The sequence below is a fragment of the Ochotona princeps genome, chromosome 27, assembly GCF_030435755.1.
Source record: "Ochotona princeps isolate mOchPri1 chromosome 27, mOchPri1.hap1, whole genome shotgun sequence".
NCBI lineage: Eukaryota > Metazoa > Chordata > Mammalia > Lagomorpha > Ochotonidae > Ochotona > Ochotona princeps.
In genome coordinates, this window is record NC_080858.1 from 634339 (window position 1) to 658090 (window position 23752).

Sequence of the window (23752 nt, forward strand, 5' to 3'; positions counted from 1 at the left end):
GGCGCTGGTTCTAATCCCAGCAGTTCCACTTCCCATCCAGCTGCCTGCTTGTGGCCTGGAAAGATAGTCAAGGACGGCCCAATGCATTGGGACCCTGCACCTGTGTGGGAGACCTGGAAGAGGTTCCAGGTTCCTGGCTTCGGATTGGCGAGCACCGGCTGTTGCAGCTCACTTGGGAAGTGATTCATCGGATGGAAGATCTTCCTCTCTGTCTCTCCTCCTCTATGTATATCTGACTTTGTAATAAAATCAATAAATCTTTTTTTTAAAAAAAATATATGCACACACACACATATATACATGATATTTTGAATTTTGGTCATTTTCATGGCCTTTGTACATCTGAGGAACACTACTTTTTCTATTTATTATTTTTGGAGTTTTTTTATTTAGAGGAAGGTACAATTTATTATAAAGTTAAATGGAAGGTAAGTCACTGTAAAAGCTAAAATAGAAAAATAAGAAAGGATGGAGGGAAAAATAATGTGGATAGTACCATGCTTTTAAAATATGCATTGGAATACAGAAAATTTCTTAATTTTAGGTATATTAATTTAAAACGTTTTGTACAAATGACCTCAGTGATTTATCACCAGGCATACAAGACATATTCATCACCAGACATACAAGTAAGTAAGTTCAAAGGAAGAAAGCAATAATTCTAACTGGGCGGAGAAAGAAGGTCAAACAAGTAATAAACAGCTGAAATTATAAGGAAAAGAGAGTAGAAACAGAACAAAGTTCATCAAGTGTGAAAGCTGCCTTTTTGTAAAGAAAAATAAATTGTGAAATATTCTTTAGAAATTCTATAATATATTAAGAATTCAGGATGCAAATAATAAGATACAGCACAGCCCCTTTCTTGTTAAATTTTCATAAACTTCGTAGCTCAGCAGGTTTGGCCATCTCTATGTTTACCATCATCCCATATCAGAGTTCTTGATTCAAGTCACAGTTACTCTAAGCTTCACAAAGAACTTCCTGCCAATGTGCCTTACAGGGAGGGGAGGATGGATCACTGCCACACACCTAGGAGGCCTGAAGCTACTGGCTCCTGCGTTCTGGAAGGTCCTGCTCCTTGATTTGTGGTCTTCGGAGAGCAGAAAATATATAAATCATTGTTCTCTTTCTCTCTTTCTCATTTCATACCTTTTCCCAGAATTCAAGTAAGTAAATAATCCTTAAAAATGGTTTTCAAAAAGTACACACAAACACAGCACTCACACAATTTCTGTTTCAACTGAACGATGATCGGTGTAGTCATCTATGTGAGGATAAGATCCACATAATGAGCACTCAACCAATGTTTCACTCTGCATACTTAACAACAGTGAAACTGGCCCAGGGCAAAATATAAGTAAGGAAATTTCAGGAGCTGCAATGAGCAGTCGAACCAAGTTACCCCAGTCTGTGTTGCAGGCATCCTAATTAGCATTCTAAAACACCAGACCAAATGACAGTACTGATTTGATTGTTTCAGTAAATCTATATTACTTTTCTTAAATCTGGAAAATAGCATTTTGCTGAAATCTAGATGGCGCACCTTCTATATGTACTAATGTTAAAGTCACACTTACCAAACAAGAATTCTACAAAAACTAATAGAATATGTATAAAGACTGGACTCTAAAAGACTATGATTTCTATCTCTAGCCTTCACTATCTAATTATGTGATCTTGGGCCATTTTCTCATCATAATGCCTGAAATGGTATAATCTAATTTATACTTATTAAATGGGTTTAGTAAGAAACATGTGCAAACTACTTTTAAGTATCTTGCCTAAAATAGCAAGAATTTAATAGATATCCTCTTCATCTTTTACAAATAAGTTATTGCCTTGCATGCATCAGGATTTCATCTGGGTACCAGATCATGTTCCAGTTGCTCCACTTCCCAGCCAGCTCCCTATTTGTGGCCTGGGAAAACCAGTAATGTATGGCCCAAAGCCTTGGGACCACCCAATCTCATGGCAGATTCAAAACAAGCTCCTGCCTCTTGGCTTCATAATGGCTCAGCTCCAGCCATTGCAACCACCTGGGAAGTCAACTGGCTGATGGAAGATCTTTCTCTATGTATCCCTGCTCTCTGTAAATCTGTCTTTTCATATAAAATGACTAAATGTTGATAATAATATGCATATGTATTTAGAAAGTGCTGAAAAATGGTGAAGAAAAATGAATCTATAATGATGCTAGCTCATTCACTAATGAATCTTCACTTGAACTCTGGAAACCAAAACAAACAGAACGTCAGAGAGGGGAGGGACCTGACAGTCAACACACCACTCTCTCATTCTATGCTCCTCTCAGACTTGCAAGTCTTCACTATAATAACAATGGTAACACCAGTTAACATTGACTTGATGCTTATCAGTGTCAAGCACTTGACAAACATCCCTGAATGCTGTCTCCACCTCCCTGTGACAGGCACTCCCCAGTAGACAGCTACTGTCAACAGCTCTAGCTCTGTTCTTCCTTCTAACTGCTGAAAGTCTACAGCCACTTCACTTCCTCATCATGCAGCACAATTAGTTCCCAGATGACCCTTTTCTTAATTTGTGCTAACACTCAGAATCACTTAAGAGAACCCTCAATGTTACAACTAGAAAGGGCTTTAGCTAGCTCTTTTTCTAATCCCATCTGTTTGACAAATGAGTAAAATGATCCAGAGACCTTTCAGGCTCTTCTAGATAAAAAGGAGCAATCCAGTGTCCCAAAATGTAAATACATAAACATGAGCACATGCACCAAGTTCCACTAACCCTCTCACCCTCTCCTAGGCTACTTTGGAAGAAGAAAATACTAAAACAAGACTGTTGGAATAAACACCATTTGATAAGGTATTATTTCTCCAAATGGAATGTAATACCACTACTGATTTTTTAATATACCATCTTTTTTATAAATTTAAATCCCTAGCATTATCTTCCAGAAGGAAAAGCAAAATTTATTCTAAGAAATAGAGAAATCTTTAAGGCAATTTTTAACTTACCCAATTATGGTGGGCTCTTTTCTTACAATGAAAAACCTGAAAAATAGAATGCTTGAAAATTAGTTTTCTTAAACAAAAACAGTATCTGTCTTTAACATAGGAAGTAACTCACAAGTTAAGAAATGTCTGTAAACATAATTTTCTCCAAAATTTCATGAACACATCATCTATTGTGTGTAAGTACACTAAAGGCAGCTGAAATTTGAAATTCATAAAGCTTTTGGTTTATGTTCCCTTGTCAGTATTCAGCCACAAAAGGAACTTTCAGTTAGCAGATAAATAGCCTGGTTGAATATGAGACCGAACTGGTGATTTAAAATCTATTTTTATGTCTGCAATGTAATTCCTGTTGTCAAAGACAACAGACATGGTGACTTGAGATTTTTTTTATTACACGTGCTTTGAATCACTAAAAAATGGAAATGACTGAACACCACATTTAGCACTTAAAGATATAAAACCAGTAAAGGAATCACTTTTCCCTTTCCATTCTACATAAAGGCTCAGGATCTGATAAATACATACACACACTCCTAAACATGCACAACACACACATTCAACAAACAATACACACTTACCCTTCCGTGGTAATAAATAGTGGTGCTTTGCACTCTTTCTTCGGTATCTTTGGCTTTTTTACTATTTAGAAGATATAAATTTTCAATTATTCATATGTAATCACCATAATAAAATAATATACTCTACTTAAAAAACATACATCAAGAACAATCTATTTACTGGAACAAATAACAAAAACTGCACATGCTGAGAAATACCAAATAGAATTCTCATTTTTCTTGTTCTAATATAAATTCTACTGATTAAGCTTTCCTAAAACAACAGTACATACAGTATTGCAAGTATATGATGAAGATTCATCCAGATATTTATAATCTTTAAATGACTAAAGGAAATGAATTATTTCCCTCACAAAATTATAGACCTTATCAGACTGCACATGTGGGCCTGGTGTTGTGGCACAGAGAGCAACCTACATCACCTGATGCCCATATGGATACCTGTTAAATCCTAGCTACTACTACACATACAATCCAGCACTGTGATAATGTGCCTGAAAAAGTAAAGGATGCTGACCTTTATGCTTCTGCCCTTGTATCAACGGGTGAGTTCCAAAGGAAGCTCTTGGCTCCTGGCTTCAGACTGACCTAGCCTTGGGTGTTGTGACAATTTGGAGAGTTAATCAGCAGATGGAAGGGTCAGTCTCTCCCATTCTGTGTGATTCTGTATCTCTTTGTGTGTATCTCTTTGTGTGTGTAATTCTCTCCCCCTACCTCCAGGTTCTATCTTTCTTCTGTCTTTCAAGTGAATAAATCAAAAAAGAAGACAAATCAGCCACTCCCTTCGTTAAAATAAGGCCGACCCTTGGGCCCGGCAGCATGGCCTAGCAGCTTAAGTCCTTACCTTGAAAGCCCCAGGATCCCATATGGGTGCCGGTTCTAATCCCGGCAGCTCCACTTCCCATCAAGCTCCCTGCTTTGGCCTGGGAAAGCAGTCCAGGACGGCCCAATGTTTTGGGACCCTGCACCCGCGTGGGAGACCCGGAAGAGGTTCCTGGTTCCCAGCTTCGGATTGGCATGCACCGGCCCGTTGCGGCTCACTTGGGGAGTGAAACAACGGATGGAAGATCTTCCTCTCTGTCTCTCCTCCTCTCTGTATATCCAGCTTTCCAATCACAATAAAATCTTAAAAAAAAAAAAAAATAAGACCGACCCAACACTACTCTTCCTGACATATAATGAAGTATCCCAAGTATGCAAATACAGCTGAATCTTACCCTTTGTGTTTAGGTTTTCCAGTGTCACCTTTGTGAAGTAAGGAAAGCTTCAAGGTAAAAACTAAACTTACTCTCTTATAAACCTATACAAATATTAATTATGGCTCATACATTCCTTTATATGTATGAGCCATATGCCGAATCCCTTCATATCCTACACATTCTTCTCCATTGGAACTAAAGAGTAAAAACCTTGAATGAAATGTCTACCCATAAACTCCCTGATGTAATAGGTAAGACTGGTCCATACTCAAACATAAGATTAAAAAAATCACACATGCTGAAAGGATATTGCTTTTCCTTTTAAGGTTTTCTATGAAATTTCATAACAGCAAGGATTTGAAATTAAAAAGCAAAATATGATACTTATATTTGGCTGCTTAAATATTTTTCTGGCTATTCTCCAGGTCACAAAAGAAAAAACATTAATACCAATATAAGTCAACTTCTCTTGTAGATTTGAAGTTTGCATCAACAATCGAGATAGCTTTCTTCTCCGGCTGGGAGTTTTCCTCGATCATCAGGTGCCTCAAAGGAAAAGTGAAAATTTAAATGTATTCAAAGCATGTCATAAAGATTTATATTGTTTTAACTGTATCAAAACTGGAGTCTCCCATAAAAATATCCATAATTATCACTGCAAACACAACATGAAAAACTAATATGCAAGCATTTCTGATGTAGAAATAACACTACACACTCAAATTTCAAAGCAACAACTCTCAAAATAATCTTGCTATCACAACAGTCTCCAGAGTTTTGTGCATGAATCTGGCAGAGAAACAAGATTTAAAAGGCAAAATAAAATGAATATAACAGATAACTTTTGGATAACATACTCGAATCAGCATTAGACATTAGCAAAACCATAAAGGCATATAGGAGGAATCAAGAGTGATCCTGACAACCTCTTAACAGGAGGTCACATGCACAGAGCGGGGGGGACCCCAGAGTGGAGCAGGTGGACAGGAGGATGCTTGTATCCCAACCCTGGAGACTCCTGGATCCTCACCAAGGACTATCAGTACAGGCACCACGGGCTGTATCCCAACTGCCAAGGAGACCACGAGGAATTGGACTGCCCTTGTAGGCCAAGAACTCTGAAGTCATCCACTCCCTTTCGGATCTCCCACATGGGATGGAAGAAGCCCAAATCCTTCCTCACAGGATCTAATGTCATTGGAACAATAGCTGGGAGCCCTGAACAGTCCGCAGAAACAGAAGAACAGTAAATTCCCTTCGAAACTCAAGAGGGGAGCTTTCTCTGGTCCTTACTTATTTCCAGCTTTGGATCCTCACCCTCTCTTGCAATGACCATCAGGATCACTCTGGAGCCATTCCCCCACAAAATTAGAATAGATAGGCATTGAACAACAAGGAAAACTTAGAACCAGACAGGAAATAGTCAGCTTGGATTCACATATATCTTACTAGGTAGGACACAAAAATTAGTTACTCCTCACTAAGGTATTGAAGATTCCTCTGCACACCCCTCCTAAAATGGTTCTGTGCCTCAACTGTTAACATATGCCTTGTTAGAGTTATAAGCAAGTCTCAAGAATCCTAAAATCCACCAAGTTCAGTAAAATTTATGCTTCAACACTATAAACTGCTAAATACTAAAATGAAAATAGACACGAGACAGCTGAATAGTATCCTATAGCCATTTAAAGGTGCATAGCAGCCGGTTGTGAATAAACTAAAATAGAAATGTCAATGAAGAAGTCACAGGATGTGGTTAAGAATCTGCATTTTCTAACATATTGGTTACTCAATACTATGTCAATTAATTCCATAATGTAGTAATTGTTGTTGATGTCATGCTGTGGCTTTTAATTGGTCAGGATGATATTTTGTCAGCTTTGCTTTCAGACCAGAGATGGTCTCCCAAAGAAACTGTTGAATTTTTATATATTTTTTATTTTTTACATTTTATCACTCTTGCTATCATTTCATGATACAGCTCCACATTCCCTTACTCCTCCTAATTCCCTCCTCCCCCACCTAGTTCGTCTATATCATTACTAACATACAGTTCTTCATGCTCAGTCATATGTCCATCATTGTGAGCATGGACAATGGCAGAGAGTCCAGAATCCTATTGTCAAGATATAGTAAACAGTTTCATAGTAAGTCCATCTTTATCTGGAAGTAGAAATGCATACCACACTGCATCCTCACATCTGGATGTTAGTCTCCATTTCACAGCTACTGTACATCCCCTTAAATGAAAAGTCATGATAAGAAATCAACAACAGAAAGAAAAAGAAATTCACAATGCCATGAAGTTAAATGACATGTTACCAGATATGACAGTCTCCATTACACAGCTACTATACATCCCCTTAAATGAAAAGACACAAAACAAAATCAACATCAGGGAGAAAAAAGAAATTAACAACACCAAGAAGTTAAATAACAAGCTATTAAATGACTAATGTGTAGCTGAAGAATGAAAATCAAGAACCTTCTTGAAGAAAATGATGCCACTGCATGATCTACGAGTCACTGAATGATTTCATCATAACAAAGTGTTTTGAAGAGATGAAACCAACAGAAAACAACAAAACCCAAGTGATAGTTTCCGCTGATCTCTGTTGAAGTGTGTCTCCTCCAGACAAGAAACAGATGGGTTTTGTTTTTCCATCCAGTCTACTAATCAATAATGTTTGATTGAACTTAAGCCATTTACATTCAGAGTTTAATATACATGGGTGGTATTTTGGTCCTGTTATTTTAGGAATGGGTTGTTCATTGGTTTAGTCTTCTGTTGTCTTTTTACTGGGATGTTCTTCATATTTGCCTCTGGTTTTGGTGGGTGCTATTCCTCTTCTCTGTCAAGAGAACATTTTGAAGTATCACTTGTAGGGCAGGTTTGGAAGAGGAAAAATTCTTTTAACTTTTCTTTACTGTGGAAGAATTTTATTTCATTTTCACAGGCAAAAGAAAGTTTTGCTGGATGTATTATCATAGGCTGACAGTTTTTTTTCTTTTAGAATGTGGAATATGTCACTCCATTCTCTTCTTGCCTGTAGTTTCCTGTGAGAGATCTCCTGTGAGTTTAATTGGCTTTCCTTTATATGTCAATTGATTTTTTCATGTGCATATTTAAGGATCTTTTCCTTATGTTCAATTGAAGATAGCTTGATTATCATACGTTGTGGTGAAGATCGCTTTTAATCAAGCCTGTTGTGAGTTCTGTGCCCTTCCTGGAACTTGTTTCCCAATTCTTTCTCCAGATTAGGGAAACTTTCCTTTAGTATTTCATTAAATACATTTGCAAACTCAGCTTCTCTTTCGGCACCTTCTGGGACTCCCATAACTCTTATATTTGGCCTCTTAATAGTGTCTTTCAATTCTTGAATACTTTTTTGGCCTGATCCAGCTCTGCTTCCAGCTTTTTGTTTGCTTCCCCAATGACTGGAAATATCTTCCAATTCTGAGATTCTTTCTTCTGCTTGCTTCATAAATTTGCTCTACTGTGTTCTTAATTTCTGATATACCAGCCTCGATTTACTTTGTTGCTACCTTAGATTCTTTGAACTCTTGCATGAGCTTCTCATTTTTTATCAGAATCTTTAAAATGAGTCTTATGGATTTTGTGTCCCCCATTTTCTCGAAGTCTTCCTCAGTGAACTCTGAGGTTGGCATAGCGTTCTGCTCCTTTGCAGGGGAGTTTTCGGTAATATTCATTTTGCCTTTGTCTCTTCTTTTGCTCTTGATCATTGCACTTCTGGTTAGCAAAGTCTTCTCCTTCAGACAGGTTTCTAAGCTGTGTCACCCACAGGTCTACAATGTGATTTTACTTATTGCAGTTGATACACAACTTTTTGCTTGCAGCCACTTGTGCCACAACCTCCAGCGAGTTCCAGGTCTGGGTTCTTATGTTAGATTTCCACCGTGGTCTCCATAGCTCCGGCTTCTGGCTCACCACTTTCCTTCTCTTGTGATAGAGTGCTGAGGCTGCACCGTTGTCTCTGAAACCTTTATCCAACTTTCGGTTTGAGCAGGTACCAGGATTAGCAAGACACCAGGCGTCCTATAGAGTTAGGTTGTTGGTGGCACTGATCTTGTCAGAACCTGTTGGACATTAGGTCTGGGTGCCACACGGACCTATTTTGGCCGATACCATGCCACAGTCGGTATTATTTTCCTGCGGGACCAGTGCAATCCACTGAACTCAGCAACTTCTCGCGAGCTCAGCACATGCGCAGTTCACTGTTGTCCCCTGCAGTCCCAAAGCTATTGCCACAGTGTGCAAAATGGCACCTGATGTATCACTACTAGAGTTCTTCATCTGCTGGCTGTCAGATCCAAGGGCTACCCACAACTGCCCTGGGTGGAACCCATAGAATGGCACATCATTGCAGTTCACCGATTCAGAAATGAGTTCACTCCCAGCTCAGAGCATGCTCCATCCTGGCCCTGCCCTTTCCCCCTTATGCAAAATGGCGCCCAATTCGGATCTAGGGATCTGACCAGGTTGTGAAATCCACCCTGTTCTGACACTGTCTGTCTGGGGTCTGCTGCTCTGACTCTGCTCCTGGTCAGAGACCAGCAGAACGGACAGGTCTTTGGGTTCACCTCCCGAGCTCCCAGTGAAAGTCCCTTCCCACCTGGTTGCTAGTGGAGTTCTGACTGCTGGTGGAGTTCGGATTGCCATGCTGGAGTATCAGTCACTGCAACACCACACTGATGTACCCAGTGCTTTCCTGTGTCTGTCAGTCTCCAGGTACCCCTCTGCTGTTCTGTCCTTTCCTATTTCCTAAAATATGTCCTCTCTGCTTCATCCTGATTAAATGTTTTTCCGTCCATTTAAATGTGTCCATACCCTATTCCGCCATTTTGATTCTCAAAACTGTTGAATTTATATGGACAATAAGATGCTGGACTCTACGCATGGTACATGCTTGCAATGAAGGAATCATGACTGGATTTTTCTATAATGCTGCAACAAGGTGGACGAATCCACCATGGGGGAGGGTATGGGGAGGAGTTGGGGGAACTCCAAAGTCTTTGAAATTGTGTCATAAAATGAAATGCAATTTAAAAAGGTAAAAGAAATGAAATAACATATACAAATACTATTTTTCCACTCCTATATAAAGCAGCATTATATTTGTTACACTGGAGTAAGCCACAATAAACTGGGTTCCAGTTGTTTTAGATTGGTGGTAAATGATGTGGGAATCCCACATGCAGTGCCTCAGCCAGGCACAGTGCTGGCTGCTGCAGGTATGTGAAGTATCAACCAGCAGATGCAAGGTTTCTCTTTCTCTCTCTCTCTCTCTCTCATGCTGATTTTCAAATAAGTAAATGAATAAATGATTTTATATTAGTTTTAAATCTTGAATTGGCTTCTGGTTCAAATCAGAAAGAAGCAAAATTATACAACACCCAAAGTAAATTCTGCTAGTAGTATAATCAGTGCTGCCTATTTTTATTAGTGTGCATACTATTTGCAGTAATAAGTACTTACAGAGCCCTAAGATTTTAACATAAGCTGCCCATACGCCTTGCAGACACTCATCTTAATGACTAAAGCAGCTCCTGTAGAAGGGTAGCTGATATCTGAGATGCCTAGTACCCAAATGGGAGACCAGGATGAAGCTTGTGTGCTCTACCACAGCCCTGACTATTTCAGCTATCCTAGGAGGGGAAACAGTAGATATATCTCTGTTCTGGGAGAAGTGCTGTGGCCTTGCAGACTTTTGCGGAATGAACCAGCAGCAAGTTCATCTTCCTTGCTCTCTTTTGATAAATTTCTCTTTCTCTCAGTAATTCTGTGTTCCCTGGTATCTAACTTTAGACCATAAAAGGAATTAAGAAGGCTAGAGGTGGGGCGAGTGGGGGAGGGACTGGAACCTTGGCTGACCTAGAGGCGGCTGGCCGCCCCCCAGGGCTCAGGGCGGCCCTGGGGGAGCGGCCCAACCAGGCCGGACCCGAGAACCAGGACTCAGCATGCCAAGACCACCGCCGCAAGGCAGTGAGGGGGTCCCTGGCTTCGGGCGGCCAGTGCACCAAATGGTGCCAGGCTCTGCCTGCTGGCCGCCCGGCGGCGAGCTATGGAGTTTTATGATCAGAAAAAGCTGCCCATTGACACTCTTGAATAAGACAGCCTTTGTGTCGGTCAGAGATGAATTTCTGGTGATTCCCAGCAATAGTAAACATAAACACTAGGGCAAGAGTGGGACTGAGACATGAAGGTTTGAATGAGATTACCCATAAGAACTATTAGAAGCAGATTGAATTACCAACCAAACCAAGACCCAGGAGCTCGAGTGTCCTAGTAGGGAAATAATGGACATCTTCCTCCTAGGTAACTACCCCTCTGATGAACACGAAACCAAGATAGGGATGGGATTGCTAAATGAAGTTCATATGCCAGTATTTATCTGGGATGGGTAGAAGGCTGGTCAGGTCGAGTTTGGCTTCAAAATGCATCAACAATTTCCAGAGTTTAATGAGAGGCTGGACAGACTGAACAAGACTGCGGTAATGTTTTTATGTCAGTCTGATTGCTCCCAAACAATCTCTTTCCACTAGAATTCATCATGTGCTCATGAAGCAGACGATGGCATCATTTTTCCCAAAAGACTTCTGTGTTTCCTTTTAATTAAGCATGTATAGGTTACTCAGAGGCGCATTATTTTATTAGGGTGCTATACTCTGTTGTTGATGTTGTTGTGGTGGTGGTAATTGATGTCGCTGTCATGAAATGAAGTCAATCCAGAAAACAGTAATATTGTTTCAACCCCAAACAGCCTGTGTCTCATGCAACAGGACGTTGTGAGGTGGCCAATGAACCAACAATCGATATGAGTCAGATTGCTTATGATCTGCATCAAGAATTGTAAGACCTAATAAACTTGTAAGGCCCTATGATACTTGGAAATGGGAGGGAGGGCAGAGAGATCTTACATCACCCCAGTAGGTGTGAGGAAGACGGGGGAAGTATAACCCATCAGGATCATAACAGGTAACTCATAGACAGCAGACTGGAGTCAGCATTAGACAATAGCAAAACTACAAAGACATGTGGAGGGAATCAGGAGCAATCCTAACAACCTCTTAACAGGAGGTCATACGCATAGAGCAGGAGGGGACCCCAGAGTGGAGCAGGGGGACAGGAGGAGGCTTGTATCCCAACCCTCAGGACTCCCAAAGCCTCACCAAGGACTATCAGTACGACCACCGAGGACTACATCCCTACCGCCAAGGAGACTACGGGGGAAAAGGAGTGCCTTCAGAGGCCAAGAACTCTGAGGTCACCCATTCCCATTTGGACCTACAATGTGGGATGGAAGAAGCCCAATTCCTCCTTTGAAGGATCCAGGGTCATCGGAACGACAACCAGGATCCCTGAGCGGTCCGCAGAAACAGAAGAACAGTAAACTTCCATCGGAACTAGGGAGAGGAGCTTTCTCTGGCCCTTGCCTGCTTCCAACTTTGGGTCCCCACCCTCTTTTGTAAGGACCATCAGGATTGCTCCAGAAACCCCTCACAACAAACAAACATGAACAAACAAATTAGAATAGATAGACAGAGAACAACTAGGAAAGTTTAGAAACAGACAGGAAGCGGCCAGCTGGGATGCACTTATAACTCACTGGGTGGTACACAAAGATCAGTTACTCCTCTCTGGGGTGTTGAGGATTTCTCTGCACACCCCTCCCAAAACCGTTCACCTAAACTGTTGACATTTGTCCTGTTAAAGTTATAGAGTTAGACTACCCGAAAAACAACCAGGTTCAGCAAAATCATGCTTCAATGCTATAAAATGCTAAATACTAACATAGAAATAGACAAGAGACAGCTGAATAGCAATATATAGCCATTCTAAGGTATATAGAACATGGTTAAATATAAACCAAAATTGAAATGTCCATGAGGAAGTCACAGGTTGTGGCCGAGAACATGCGTTTCTCTAGTAACATATTGGTTAATCAATACCATGTCAATTAATGCCATAATGTTGTAAATGGTTGTAAATATTATGTTGGGTTTTTTACTTGATTGGGATGATACTCTGTTGGTTCTACCTTCAGACCAGAGATGGTCTCAACAAGAAAACTTACCAAGACAATAAGATGCTGGACTTTATGATTGGTCAAAACCTCCAATGAAAGAATGTCAACTGAATTTGAACTATGGAAATGCAACAAGGTGGAGTAATCCACCGTGGGGGTGGGGGGAGGGTTTGGGGAGGGGTGGGGGGAATTCCAGTGCATAAAAACAAATGTGTCACATTATGCAATGAAATTAATAATAATAAAAAAATTGCACACACACACAAAAAAAAAAGGAATTAAGAAAATACTTTATCAGTGATAAAATCCTGAAGTATTAAATGGTGTATCACTACTTCTAAGGATAACACAAGGCAACATTCACGCTAGATTATAACAAAACACTTTCATCAGTCAATCAATACTTACTATGTTACAGGTTTGCTTTAGTTGTGATTTATTTAATATAGTATTATTGATTTATTAACATTGGGCTCAGAGTCAATAGCCCTGTAATTAATGCCAAAACAAAATTTATCTGACACAAATACATCCTCTTTAAAAAACATAGTATCATTCTTACACTTAGGAACAGTGGAAGACATTTCTGTACTATGCTTGGGGATCACAGTAAGTAGCTAATTAACTAACAACCACCGAAACGCGGCACAATACATACTGTGTATTAGACACTTGTTTATACAATGAGAACTGAAACTTATTTAGCCTTGCTCAATCTCAGCTGGAAATACATGCTTAATAAATTACTAGTTAGCACTGATGTTATATTACAAATGTTAGCAAGCAGGAAATTTTTTAAAACAGAAACTAAAAATTAGCCTGCAACACCCTTCATTAATTTACTAATTAATTTACTAATGAAGTATCAAATTGTTGTATTTTATTGCCCTTTATGATGAAAACCATGAGCTACAGAAATATTTCATAATTGAAATCTCTGAGGCTGGCACTGTGGTATAGTATCTTAAGCCTCTGCCTGTGACACCAGCATTCCATATGGGTGCTTGTTTGAGACCTGGCTGTTTCCAGGTCTCCAATAAAGCTCCCTGCTAATGCAGCCTGGAAAACAGCACAAGAGTGTTTGGGTAGCTGGGTCCCTATACCCAACTGGAGCTCTGAAAGAAGCTCTCGGTTTCTGGCTTCAGTCTCACATGTATTCAGGCTTGCATAGCTTTAGACACAGACAAAACAGGAGAACACCATTCTCTCATAAAGTTTACCTTAACAGTGAAAGCGCTTTTAACAAACATTCACAGGACAATAAGGACGACAAACAAAAATAATAAGGGCTATGAAAAATATAAAGGATAGAATAGGGAAAGGGGTTTCACATAATGTTTTAATTATGTAGCCAGGGAATGATTCTTTGAAGACAACAATGAAAACAGGAAGATCTCATGAAGCTATTGGAATGACTCAGGTATAAGTGGTAATGGATTACACCAGAATAATAGTAGGCAGCTTGGAGAAAAACAGTCTGTAAATCAACCAAATGGAAAAAAAAATCTTTGCACAATATACAACAGATAGTGGAATAACATCCAAGATTTACAGAGAGCATCAGATACTCAAACAACAGCCAAACAAACAACTCCATTAAGAAATGGATGAAGGACATGAGCAGAAATTTGTCAAAAGGAAAAATTCAAATGGCTGGCAGACATATGAAAATGCGCTCAGGCTCCATAGCCATTAGAGAAAAGCAAATACAAACCGTACTGAGGTCCCACCTCACTCCAGTAAGAAAGACCTACACACAGAAATCTACTAATACCACCACTCATAAGAATGAGGTAGAAGGGCATACCTGCTCCATTTTGGTGGGCAGAGTACCTTGTAAAGCCACTATGGAAATCAGTATGGCGAGTGCTTTGGCAAGTGGAAACTGGTCTGCCATATGATTGAAGTATCCTACTTCTGAGAATATATCCACATGAATTGAAATCTGAATATGAGAAAGTGACCTGCATACCTATATTTACAGCAGCACAATCCATGATAGCAAAGAAATGGAAACAATCCAGATATCCTTTGAAAGTGGAATTGGTTATACAAAACAAAAACAATGTGGTGCATCTACTTTTTGGATGTAGTTTCCCCCAAAATAAATAATATATTTTCTCTGATGAGAAAAACTCACACAAAATACAAAAAGAATAGAAATATGGGTAAAAAGTATAGACATATATTCCAATAGATGAATTTGAAAATGGAGAATGGCACACCAGTAATGTAAGATATGTTTTGGTTTGCATCTCTACTCCCAACTGAAAGGAGGACTCCAAGTAAGGCTGTCAAGGCTGACAGTCTGATACTAGATTCTATATCATTAGTTATACCTACAACCCCATTATACACTTCAACAACAAATGATGCACTCATGGCTGTTGCTAAAGAGTAATACTATTGTAATAATATACTAGAAAATGGTATGGGGGAGAATGAGGAGAGAGAAAGGAGAGCGGCACTGGGAATCTCCAAATAAACACATAAAAAGAGGGCAGAAACCATAAAAATGGTCAAAATACATTTATAAAATGAGTAATAATGTTATTATTTGCCTCCCTGAATTCAATCTTCTATTTTCAAAGTAGAAAGGCTAATGATTAATGATAGCTCATTGATGGTGGAGGCAGGATCAAATCATATCATCTAGAAGCTACTTGCACCTAAAGAAAGGTTGTAGGTCCCTGAATGGTTGCCAAGAGAAGGCAGATCTCTAGAGAGAGAAAGTTATAGAAGCAGAGTATGTTTCCAGTCTCTCTCTGATTCCTGCCCACTCCATGATAAATGGTCTCTACACTGTTCTCCACCCTCACCAAGCCAGAACCCATGAGACCACTCAATCTTGAATAGTGTACTTCCATCCCATTAGGCAAAAGAAATCTTCCTTAATAAGAAGCTCCTCTCTAGCATTTAAAATGTCATAAAGAGGTTATTAATACAGGATAGAAAAACTGAAGTCTAGTATAGCTTGAGGAGTCACCCTGACAAACTAGACAAATGAATATTTAACTAAGACATAAAATACCTGAGCAGGAGCAATTAGCACAAAGGAGAGGTGTCAGCTTTATACATATTAGAGATGGATGCGTGCAAAATTAAATGGAACTGAATCCCCTGACCCAGTCAGATAGCATCAATTGTGATCTAATTTAAGGTGATCAGACAGTAAGTATTCACATGAAAATGATTACACAAGCCTTTGTGTAATAGATTAGAATGTCAAATATTACTTTCAATACTTTCTTGAGGAAAGTGTTTAAGATCAAATAATATTTTATAAATGAATCATGAATTGTGAATGTCTAGTAATCGCAGAAACAGAATATGAAATATACACTTAGGCTTTGGAGTCTAGTTTTCTTGCCATCCAGTGCAGCTTGTCCTATACTCTTTGTCACTGATGACATTTTGTTTCACTTTCTTTATACATTTATTATTTAAGCTTTTCCTGAAGCTTCTGAATTTTTGCCTTTTTCACTGCAAAGATACTTGTTCAGTCTGGAGATTTAAGCATGATTCTCAATTAGTAATCCTAGAATAAATGACTAGCTTAGTCCGTATTAAATACTGAAAAACATAAAAGTATACATAAAAATCAATGAAGTTTCTTTCAACTTATATGTCAGGTAATCTAAGCATTTAAAAAAATGTAAATACTTTACAATGAAAAAAATGCTGGAATCACTGAAATTTCATTATTTAGCCTATAATATTATCTAATTAAGAAAGTAACAATAAAAGAGCTAAAGGTTGTTAAGTGTTACCATTAAGAAACTTACCTTTTCCTTTTACAAACATATTCTTTCTTTAAGTCATGGAGTTTTTTCTCGGCAAACCGAGCTGCCCACTGAAAAATAACAAAAGATGGAGAAACATGCAGACAAATGTTAGATGAAAATGAGCATGAACATCCTACAGCATACAAATATCGCTGTCAATGTATGCATCCACTGAAATGAAATGCAGAGAAAACATTTTGAGTTGAAGGATCTTTTGGAAAAGGAAATATTTCAGGTAAGCAGATGACATGGGCCTAAAACTGGAGATGACTTGTGCACTTGCCAATGAATGCTGCTCTCTGATGTGAGATGGAGGACTGTTTGATTAGTCAAGTAATATGCTAAGGGCAATGTGGGAGGATGCAAGCTTCAGGCAATGGCAACAGAGACTCAGAATCATTACACATGGCAGCTTTGTATATTTGCCTCAAGGCGATCATCGCTACAGAAAATTCACTATGATTCTGTGAAACCATAAAGGTCTAAAACAGTTTTGCAGCATGTGGCTAAATGCTATTTTAAAAAATAGATGAAATTATCAATGCATATTGTACTTCCAGTAAGTTCATGGCGCTGCATAAATCATATCCCATTTTATTCAGTATGAGGTAAAGATAAAATCAAATGTTACAGAGAACAAAGCTTGCACAACCAAGTGAATATCAACAGCATGCAATAATCACAACCATTCAAGTGGAAGGTTAACCTCATTCTGAGAGATCTCCAGATCATTTGCACAATCATTTTGTGAAACTTTGGACTGGGAAAACCATATGATTCACTAGGCTTATCACATAAGTATAGTTAAAGTCACTTAATTTATAATTTATTACAAATAAAAAGAAGTTAGTCTGCATTTTTAAAAAATAAAAGTAATTACTCTGATATTTATTAAAAAGTGAACTGCATGGTAGAAACAGCTTGCATAAATAAACCACATAAATATTTACAAAATGAATCACTTGTTTGTAAACCTCACCATCATATAAAAATACATGTGTAAATATTATCCCTACATGTAAAGATATAACAAATTTTTACTAAGAAATTATGCCAAAGATAATTACTAAAATAAACTACTGAACTATTGATATGTGGAACCAAAATTATTTGAAATTACAAGAGAAAGAATGAAAAACAGATTAACTGAACATGACTTTTTAAAATAAATTATGAAATATTTGTTTAAAAAATACCTGTAACACATTAAGAAATAAGGCTACAAAGTTGGGCTCCTTGCCATGGTCCATGCCTACAATGATGGACATATGGCTGTTTATGCATTACGTGTTACAGTAATAATATAGGGGAACTCAGTAGGGGAAGGGAACTTGGGAAAGGGGTAAGGCAAATCTCAGGGCCTATGGAATTGTAGCATAAAATGATATAAAAACAGTTTTAGAAAGGCAAAAATACACCTGTAGCACATTAAGAAATAAGGCTACAGAGACAGGATATAATGTACTCCACTTTTTGTGAAATGCTCATATGAGCTTTTAGTAATCCTCATGGCACCACAGGACTAGAGACAACATCCATATCAGAGAACTTGGTTCAAGTCACAGCTACTCTAAGTTTCATTCAGAGCTTCCTGCCAATGTGATCTAGAGGCAAGGAATGATGGCTCATTGCAACCACATAGGAGATTGCATGGGGAGTTCCTAGATCCTGGATACAATCAGATCTAGACACATTTTGTGGCCATTTTGGACAGTTAACCAGCCGAGCCGATGGAAGAATGCTCAGTGTCTTTTTCTGCATCCCCCTCTATCATTCAAATAAGTAAACAAATCTTAGAAATATTTTCAAAATGTGTGTAAATGCATGCTTTGTACATCATCTGAATTTGGGTTGCCATATTTATTTATGTGAGGAGGCAGATCGATGGAATAAACTCCTTATACGCTGCTTCACTTCCCAAATCCAACATGAGCTGGAACTGGGCCAGGGCAAAGATGGAAGTAAGGAAATTGAAGGAACAGTTCAAGAGAAATACCCTGTATGTGATGCAGGCATTCTAACTGGCATCCAAAATGCTAGGTCAAATAACTGCCCTGATCTGAACTTTCAGTAAGTATAGGCTATTTGTAGTGGATGTGACAAATACTGCTTCATTGAAATCTAGATGGCACACTTTCTGTATCTTTTAACTTAAAGTCAAACTTACTAAATAATAAATTCAATGCAAAGTGACAGAAAATGCACAAGACTTAGGCTCTGAAAGATCAGGATTGCAGTCTCTACTTTTCACTTCATAGTCATGTGACCTTGGGCTGTTGTCTCATCTATAAAATCTGTAATAATAAAATCTACTTCACAGTTATTAAGTGGACTTAATGGATGTTATTTCACTCTATTTTCAAGTACAGTGCCTAGAACATTAAAAGGCGCAAAAGTAGCCTCCTCCACCTCTGTGTCAGGGACTCCCCGAAAGACACCTCATAACCTCATGCAGTTCCTCTGCAGCACAGACCAGTGTTCACAATCATCTACTTCTTAATATGTAGTGAGTAACTCAATAAATATTTAAAGAACTCTGAATTTTAGAACTAGAAGGGGCTTAGTTAACTTAGTGCTTTATCCACCCCATTGTTTACAAACGATTAAAATGATTCAGAGAACTTTGTTTCTTCATAAATAACAAGGGGTAATCCAATGCCCCAAAAAATGTGAATCTGACCATGATCTTTGTATATGCACATCACATCCTTCTGACCCTTGCGGACAGTATAGGTTCCTTTCGAAATAGCAACGTGCTAAAACTAGACTGTATGCATTGGTCAATGTGTTAATTCTCACAAGAAGGGTAAATCCACTTTTGGTGCAATTAGAATAAAGTGATTCTTTTACATAGTAATTTATTTTCTTCAATTTAGTTGCTCAGTATTATCTTCTAGAAGTAAAATCATAACTTGATTTATAAAAGATAAAAAGTTTTATAGGAATTTGATACTTACCCAATTGTCATTTGCATTTTTCTTCAAATAAATAATCTGAAAAACAGAATATTTTAAATGTATACTTTTCTTGTATAAAAACATACCTATCATTTGCTTAGGAAATAACTCAAGTCAAAACTATTCCAAATATCACTAACATCAGTAACAACAATATTGTGCAAATTTTCATGTACACATCACGTATTACAGGCATATGTGAAGACAATTAAAATAGAATTAGTACACTTCCACTTTAGGTTCTTTGGTCAATAATTTTCATTTGTGAAATCTAATGTACTTTTACAATAAAGCAGGAGACATGATACCTAAGAATTCTTGTGTCAAGCTCTTTGAAATCCTGAAACTGTTGAAATGTCTTAGCCACATGTGACATTCTAAACAAAAGTGTACAACTGATGGAGCAATTCATTTTCTCTTTTGATTCAACACTCAGGTGTTAGGACCCACATATATGCATGTGCTTGCACACATGTACAAAATACCTAAGCATGATTATAATGAATGACACATGCATGCATGTATGTGCACACACATACCTGTACTTGGTAATAAAGAATGGTGCATGCATGCACATGTGCACACACACATACACATACTCCTGTACCTGATAGTAAAGAGTGGTACATGCATGCATGTATGCACACACATATGTATACCTGGTAATAATGAATGGTACACACATGAACACACACACCTGCAGCTGGTAATAAAGAATGATACACACATGCACGCGTGCACACACACACTGTACCTGTTTATAATGAATGGTACACACATGCACACACACCTGTACCTGGTAATAATGAATGGTACACACATGTGCATGCACACACACATACCTGAAATTGAAAATAATCAATTGTTCTTTCCAATTCTTGTTCAAGGTCTTTGACTCTCCATCTATGAAAAAAAATTATTTTTACATTAATGTATAAGCACAATACCCTGGGCACTCATAAAACACTATTTACATCAAGAGTTTTCTATTCTTAGCAAAAAACTCCCAAAACTATATATATTGAGAAATAAACATGAGGAATTATCATGTTCTCCAAAAAAACATGATCTGATGTTAATATTCTAGTATTTAGGCACTCCTGAAACAAAGGTCATCCCAAGATTTGGACTGTGTGTACATCTGCTTTAAGTCTGATCAAGGGAGGCTTATTTGGACATCTGAAATCTTCATGTGATCATAGAAAATTAATGTCCTCTATTTGACAAATGTTATTCATTACCTTTGCAAGATTAAAATGATGGGGACAGCACTGTGACGAGGTGGTCAAAGGCTGCTATGCTACTGCATCACCCACATCTCACATGGGCACTCATTTGAGTTTCACCTGCCCCACATTATCAAGCTCCCTGCTAATGTGCCTGGGAGCGTAGAGAAAGATGGTTTACGTGTTTGGGCCCATGTAGGAGACCCTCAGGAAGCTTCTGGCTCCTTGTTTCAGACTGTCCCACCCACAAATGTGGTCATTGAGAATGAGTCAGCAGGTAAAAGACTCATTCATTCATCCTTTCTCTAATTGTTCCTTGCTCCATGTTTCTCCTCATTTGTGTTCACTGCCTTTCAAATACATGAATCAATTAAAAAAGACTATCAAGCTAAATCTTTCAGAAAAAATCCAACTTTGCTTTTTGTGTCATGCACAACTATTCACATAGAGCTGAATCTTGCCTTTTGTCTATAGCTTTTACATTATTTCCTTGGGTCAACTGAAGAAGGATCCAAGGTTAAAGCTGGACTTAAAATCTTGTAAACAAAGCGGACTCCGTGGCATAATGGGATAAGTCTCCCTCTGAGGCAGCATAATCTCATAATCTCATATAGGCCACTCATTCAGATTACAGGAGCTCTATTTCTGGTCATGTGGCCAAGCCAATCTAACTTTTATCTGTCTTTCTGTACCTCTAACTTTCAAATAAAATAAATAAATGAAAAGAGACTTTTAAACAGCCTAGTGTGATGGCTAAATCTTCACCTTGCAAATCATAGGGATCCTATATGGGCAGCAGTTCCTATCTCAGCTGCTCCACTTCCCACCCAGCTCTCTACCTGTGGCCTGGAAAAGAAGGGTGGCTCAAAGCCTTGGGACCCTACAACCATGTGGAAGACTCAGAAAGCTCCTGGTTTTGGATCAGCTCAGCTCCGGCTATTGCAGCTACTTGAGTGAACCAGCCGATGAAAGATCTTTACTCCTTGTATCTCCTCTCTGTAAATCTGCCTTTCCAAGAAAATTGAATAAATTTTTAAAAATTTCATATACCTATCCAAATAATGTTAACTGATTGTGCATTTTCTCTGATTTTTCTGGTAGTGAGCTTTTAGCTACTCTCCAACTCACAAAAGAAAAAGCATTTAATACCGGTAACTGCTGACTGCTGCCATTTCACAGTTAAGATTATCAGCCACTTTGAAAATATGATCTTCTTTCTTTAGTTGGCAATTTTCTTCTACCAGCAATTTCCTTAAGCAAAATATTACACATTTCCCTTAATATGCATCATAAAACAATTTTATTGAATTTTATTGCTTAACTATATCAAAATTGGTGATTCCCAAAAGTATTTCCATACTTATCATTACAAACACGGCATAAAACTGCTATATAAACATAGTATTTAACATTATAAACTCAAATTTTAATGCAAACCATCTAAAATACTACTGCTATCACAACAGATGCCAAGGTTTTGTGTAGGAATTTCACATAGAAATTAATTTAAAAGGTGCAAAACTGAAATTATGAGAATACGTAACATTTATCCAGACTTCCCATATAAAGCAACATTATATATGTTACACAGGAGTAAGTCACAATAAACCATGTTTAAGTCATTTTAGATTGGTGGTTAATGATGTGGGAATCCCTCATTCAGCTCCACAGCCAAGCACAGTGCTGGCTGCTGCAGGTATGTGAAGTATCAACCAGCAGATGCAAGGTCCCTCTCCCTCGCTTTAATGCTGATTTTCAAATAAGATCTAACCAGCAAGATACCATTCAAAATAACAGAGAAAAGTATGAAATATCTGGGAATAAATCTAACCAAAAATGTAACAGACCTATTTGAAGAAAACTACAAACTACTGAAAAAAGAAATTGAACAAGACCTCAAAAGATAGAGTAACATCCCATGCTCCTGGATAGGTAAAATCAATATCATTAAAAGGTCTATACTGCCAAAAGCAATATATACATTCAATGCAATCCCAATCAAATTGCCCAAAACATTCTTCACAGATCTGGAAACAATGATCCAAAGGTTCATCTGCAAACACAAAAAACCACAAATAGCCAGAACCATCCTGAAGAACAGGAAGTTAGCAGGGGGAAATCACAGTCCCGGACCTCTGGACATACTATAGAGCAGTGGTTATCAAAACAGCCTGGTACTGGCACAAAGATAGAGAGGAAGATCAATGGAGCAGAATAGAAACACCAGAAGGGAACCCAAACAGGTACAGCCAAATAATCTTTGACAAAAAGACAAACGACAACCCAGGCAAATGGGAAGGTCTGCTCAATAAATGCTGTTGGGACAACTGGTTAATAGCCTGCAGAAACAAAAAGATAGATCCACATCTCTCACCATACACTAAGATCAGATCTAAATGGATAACAGATCTAAACCTACATCCAGAAACCTTCAAACTTTTGGAAGAAAATGTTGGAAACACACTGCAACACTTAGGGGTAGGCCCTCACTTCCTAAAAAAGACTCCAAAAGCAGTAGAAATCGAGACCAAGATAAACAATTGGGACCTCATCAAACTAAGAAGCTTCTGTACAGCGAGAGAAACAATCAACAAAGTAAAAAGGCAACCCACAGAATGGGAGAAAATCTTCGCACACGACATAGGTGATAGACGGCTAATCTCCAGAATATACAAAGAGCTACAAAACAACCAAAATGTCAAAACAAACAAGCCACTCAAGAAATGGGCACGGGAAATGGGCAAACACTTCACAAAGGAACAAACCCAAATGGCAAATAAATATATGAAAAAATGCTCAAGTTCCTTGGCAATAAGGGAAATCCAAATTAAAACATCAATGAGGTACCACCTAACGCCAGTAAGACTGGCCCACATGAATAAAAGCACCAACAACACTTGTTGGCGAGGTTGCGGGGAAAAGGGATCCCTACTCCACTGCTGGTGGGGCTGCAGGCTGGTACAGCC